The sequence below is a fragment of the Stegastes partitus genome, unplaced genomic scaffold, assembly GCF_000690725.1.
Source record: "Stegastes partitus isolate 25-593 unplaced genomic scaffold, Stegastes_partitus-1.0.2 Scaffold2097, whole genome shotgun sequence".
Classification (NCBI taxonomy): Eukaryota; Metazoa; Chordata; class Actinopteri; family Pomacentridae; genus Stegastes; species Stegastes partitus.
In genome coordinates this window covers 7,515-13,205 of record NW_007579828.1, presented here as the reverse complement: position 1 = coordinate 13,205, position 5,691 = coordinate 7,515, and the positions used below count along the sequence as shown (strand labels likewise).

The window sequence follows — 5,691 nt, the reverse complement described above, 5'->3', positions numbered from 1 at the left end:
CACCAGCACAGCCACTTCTTCAACCCCCAAAACAGTCAGTACCACCAGGGCCACCACCACTCAGAAACATGAGGGACAGAAGCCCGAGGCTCTGAGCTCAGGTACTGTACCGTATATCTGTGAACAAAAGACTTATTTATATGCTTATACATCTTTTTTTTTTTTTTTTAACTTTAAAAGACCCATTTTTAAATAATAGTCCTCCTTTCTATGTTTAATATGACAGCAAATCTGTATACTGTAGGAACAGGATGTGAAGTCTGCAGTCGGGATGTGACTCTGTGAGACTACACTGGCACTGTGGTACCTCAAAGCTAACATGCTAATCTTTAGCAGGTGTATTCACTATGTTTACACTATTCACCTTTACTTTTAAAACACTGTAAAGTCTCAAAGAAATGTAGTTGCGTCAGTACAACATCAGTCATGCCCATAAAAATCGGTTAGTAATCCAAAATTTGACAGAATTTGACAGAATAATTTCCCTCTCTGTGTAACATTTCAATTTTAACATATCAATTTTAATATATTTTCAAAAGTGTGTTTAAACAAGGTATTCGGGAAGGCATTTTCACACTAACTGTCAACCAGTTCTGTGGTCTTGTTGGTTAAAAAGAGAAAAAAAATGAATTTTTGGTAAAGACAGCTTGTTCCTCACTGGAGTCACCGTCACTACTTAACCGTCTGTCACTGTGATGAGCCAGCAACTCATCAACTCTTTTGCAAAAGCATAGTCAAAATATAAGTAAGGCGCATGCACCAAACCAAAAGTGTCTGAGGTAAACCAACTGTCTGTCTTTAACACCCCAGCTGTGAATTTCTGTCGATGTGTCAGTAACACAACCAACCTGAAGGAAACCAACAGCCTTCAGGCGATCACAGCAACGGGTCGAATGTAATCACACCTAGTTCCTGCATCACACTGTTGTGTTCCTTCACCTCTCTGACCTGCTTAAACGTCTGTGGTTAATATGTGAACAATACAGTTTCCTGTCAGACTTGCTTGTTTGCTTTGCTGTCACGTCTTAACCAGACCAATAAGTGAAAACGAACAGCAGCTGTAAGAGGCAGTCAGCCAGTCGTTTCCCTTTTTGCTCTGTCATTAACAAAAGCCCCGACATTCGGTTATTCTTACTTTCATTCATTTTGATGGAAGCTCACGTTTAACAGCAGCTTGGTGTGAAAAATTCACAGTCTCAGTGTCTGCAAAGATGATTTCTTCTAAAATGATGAAATTCTCACCACTCTAGGTATCGTTTTCCCCTGCTTTATGTAAATGAGTTTGAACTCTGTCCCTTGCATGGAACCATAACTTCCGCCCCATTGCAAATGACTGTTGCAATAGATTATACATGACTCAGGATCTTTATGGTGTTTCCCTGCACTGTAGTTTGACTATTTCCAGTTAAGGTGTGGTAAGAAAGTGTTGTGAATCATCTGGTCGTCCAAACAGCATCAGAAACTGACTAAAAAGACTACGTTTTCACAACATGTTGTTTCCCCCTGCTTTATTGGTTGCCATGTAATATACGATTGGTTGGCTGATAAGGAGACAGCCAAGCAATAAAATAAACGGCAGAGCTGTGTTAGAAATAAACAATCCGGCCTAAAATACCAAGCAGAGAATGCAGTGGAGTTGTATAGGGATGTAATATTTGTGTTGTGTTGGTGCACACTTCTAGTCTTGTTTTTATCGGGACGAGCCTGTTTACAGGACTCAATCCAGACCTGGATAGTGCTCCACTATCAGAGGTGATTTGTAATTTAACTGCTGTTGGCACAACAGTTGGTGACCTACAATAGTTTTCCAATGGCACCAGCCAGATATAAACCAGGGTCGCTGCAGTACATAGTCTGTACCTCAGCCAGGACATCCACTAGTTTGACAGACTTAAGTTTCACTACTTAGATTATTTGGCTTTGTTTTAGTTTATGACCGTAAGATGTTAATTTGAAACACAAGGGTAATTATCTGCTTTCAACTGCAAAAGTTTGTCGTCTAACATTTCCACTCCGATGTCACTTTACAACATCTGATTGTTTTCAAAAGGAACAAGTTCTCCGACTACAGTAAAGTCTCCCGCTGCAGTGGTTTCTGTGTCCCACAAAAAAGGAATAGTTGTGAATTTAAAAGCTCCCAAAAATGTTCCGTTAACCTCCATCTTAAACTCAATATATCAAAGATCAGAAAGGTTTCTGTTCCACATTGACTTCAGGACCGATAATCTGAGGCACATGGCCAAAACGTAACAGTTCATTCGTTGTTTAAGATCTTAAACTTTGTTCAGGGATCCAGTAAAGTCCTCACATCTCCAACTCAGCAAAGTCATCCAACGCTTGGTAGTCTGTGAGGTAGATGACTTACAACGTGACCTTAGAGGAAGGTGTTGAGAATGGCTTTGAATTTAATTTAATGTGCCTTAACATTACACTGGACATTCACAGTTTGTTTGATCCAGTTTCTCAGAAGGAGATGACTAATTAATGCTGAGGCTCAAAGGTGAGTCAGTGTGGGTGCTGGAGGAGGAAGTTATCTTCGGGTCATAGTACATCGTGACAAGAAGCAACCAGCAAGTTCTACGTTATAGGTGAAGAGATTAACCAGCGGAAAGATTAAAGTCGGTTTCACAGAAGTACAATCATACTATGAGGGTCGGGTCAATCATCCATCTATGAGGCATGATTAGATGATTACATGACCTACTGGAACACTTTCATACCACAAACAGATCGTTGAGTCTGAGGAGTTTTCACGTGTTTTAGATTTTATTGATTTTGCTCTGCTAGCTGTGTGGCTCATAAAATGTTATCTTGAGCCGGGCATGGAAGAACCCCTTGACTTTTTATCTATCACTGGTATCAAGTCAACATTGGTTTATGACCAAATACCTGCAAGGCTACCAACATTCATATCAGCTTTAGCTGTGCTTCGTGTTAAATGTGAAGGCAAATGTATGGTTTCCACATTCCTGTAAGAAAACCGATGCAGACTTTGACGGTAGAAAGCCAACACAAACATGCATCAGATCACATCAAAGACAGAAAAAGCCAGTAGAGGATGTTTCTGAAAGGCTGGTTGTGACATTGTGCTTTTTCTAGGATAAAACAGCCGGCAGCAGATTGGACTGTGCCCAGTGGGTGGACACAGCACAGAATTTACAGTGTTTTGGCTCCATCAATGGAAAGAATGTACAAGATACCTCTACAGTCTGGCTTCAGCTACAACTCTTTTAACAGTGTGATCTGTGTGAACCCTCATTAATTTTGCCAATAACAAAATCTACACCACGTATACCCTTGCGGACGTGCGAACGCTGATGGCAGAAATTGGCCTTTAGTTAGAAAATGAGAACATTTTGTCCGCGCTAAACTAAGATTGTAACTAGAGAAACATACCTGGTTAGTGTCAACATTCATTTTATCTTTGATGTTAGCATTTAACAACATTAATATTTAACTACGCAGAGCCTCACAGTGCTGCTAGCAAGGCTCTACACTTGTTCTTACCCTAAAAAGTATCACCAGAACCATGAGGGATGATGGCGAACAAGCAGTGCTGTACAGGAGCACGTTATAGCGTCCATGTGGTATCGTTGGAGTGTGAGGATTGTGATCACACACAGAACTGTTAGCATGACTGCTGTATAACTTGAGTTTTGTTCCATCTTAGTAATTTGTAAAGGGATGAATTATATATGAAGAGGAGAAAGATGTTTAGGACGGGTTTTCAGACATTTCATGCATTCCAAATGTTTCCTTTTCCGTACAGCACATACTGCAGCATCCTTATAAAGTACATACTGTTGCATGCAGAACATAATAGTTTGTCATGATATGGGGCCATAAACTTTGACTTCCTCTCTCATGTATCCACTGCTGTTTGCATTATGAAGTCATCTGCCTGTGCACTGTCGGTGGCTCGATCCTTGTCAAAAGATACGGTGACGCACGTGACGTATGTTTAATAGTGCAGAGGACCAGAAAAGCATGCTGACGTGCAGACTTCAAATTACCACCTGCTGTAGGGGGACATCCTGGTACTTTCTGGCGTGCTGACGATTTCCTATTTTTCTGTCGTGCTATAGAGCATGTAGGCATGGATATTGGAACGTACTCTAATTGTCTCTTTCTTGCTCTGTTCCTCTTCCAGGAAGTGTTGTTGTGATTGTTTTAATCTTCATTGCAATTTTCATCCTCGTGTTGGGAGGTCTGTACTACTACAAGATCAGGTGAGTCCACGTTTCTATTAAGACAGTAACACTAGTGTGAACAAGTTTCCATCAGACTTCTCGTATTACAGCAGATGATTCCACTCTAAAATGTTTATCAGTACTTCTGACTTTGAGTATAAACCTAGTGTCATCTAATCTTTGTTCATGAATATGTTTCGTGAAGTAAATTTAGTTTGCTCACTGTTTACGTGTTTCATTTTTCTCCCATCGACTTCATCCCTCGCTCCGTTTCGTCTATTTTCCTTTCCAGACGGGCATCCTACGGTCGTCTCCAGGAGAACAACGAATACGGCACTCTGGGAAACTTCAGCAACCCCATGTTTGACCCTTGAAACTTAGCGCCTGACCTTCGATCCCAGGAGAACCTTAAAGTTCTCGTCCTACAGCCAGAGCCATTCTGACCACAGCAGTGTGTGAGTGATGAGTTCAGGACGGTCGGATTTTGTGACACACTGTCCGGTCGTTTGATTGCACTGAGTTGCAAAATGCAAAACAAAATGTGATGTTTCTCTTGATCCTTGCTCAAGTGGCCTAATTTACTGGAAGTACAATAGTAGATTTAACTCAGGTAGCTTTTCATACAGCTCTGACAGTTTGTGATCACATTCCAAGTGGGAACTCTGTTGTTTTTTTTAAGCGTAAATGTGACAACGAAGACTTGAAAATGTTTGAAATTTAACTAATCCATTTCATATGAAGTGAGTAAAAGGGTGTATTTTCATAATAGGCATAAGACAGAGAGACTAACCTTTGACAGAAAGCCTACAGTATCCTTGTTTTCATTCTGCTGAAGTGGTCTCGAGCAAAGCACTGAATCCACACCAGCTCCAAGAGCCACAATCGAACAAAACAGGTGATTTTGAAAGAACATCTTGAATCTCATATACATTAAATCTGGCCTTAACAAAACACAAGACAGAAAACTGCCTCCATCCCTGATCAGGTTTATTTAAAAGTGATTTTTATATTGTTGAATGTTTTTGGTGTAAAATTTCTTCATGTTTCTGTGATTCTGCTGCAGTTTTGATTGTAGTTTTCCTTTTCTGTTTCTTCACATTCAGGTAAAGAGTGATGAGTTATGATGGTTTTTTTTATTGTGTGATGTGATTGAATCATTTGTGCAATAAAAGTGAGGAAACAGGAGCGTGAATTACTGTGATGCTGCCTTTCTATGAGTTTTGGTCCAGACTGAAATAGCTCATCAATTAGATTTATAGTCATGAAGTTTCACACAGAGGTACCAACAAAGAATGAATCCAGCTTCCTTCATGTTCACCAGACTTTTTATTTAGCATCATTGTGACATCATCTGCACCTTCTTCATTGCTAATTACCAAATCACACCTTGGAATGAAAAAGTTCTGTCTGAATTTGGAGCAGTTTTGGGATCTTCTGAAGTTTTTGCATTCTAAAAAGCAAAAGTTTAATGCGGTACGACTGCCTTTCAGACCTGAAAATG

The 5,691-nt window shown here is 40.2% G+C and overlaps 1 long non-coding RNA gene across 1 annotated transcript; it reads left to right on the top strand.

The window, feature by feature from the left end:
• Positions 1-6: 6 nt before the first annotated feature.
• On the top strand, positions 7-5,382 carry LOC103373907 (uncharacterized). The gene is made up of 3 exons (XR_521095.1): positions 7-101; positions 4,151-4,229; positions 4,483-5,382. It is a non-coding gene; the product is annotated as an uncharacterized LOC103373907 (long non-coding RNA).
• The last annotated feature ends 309 nt before the right edge of the window (positions 5,383-5,691 follow it).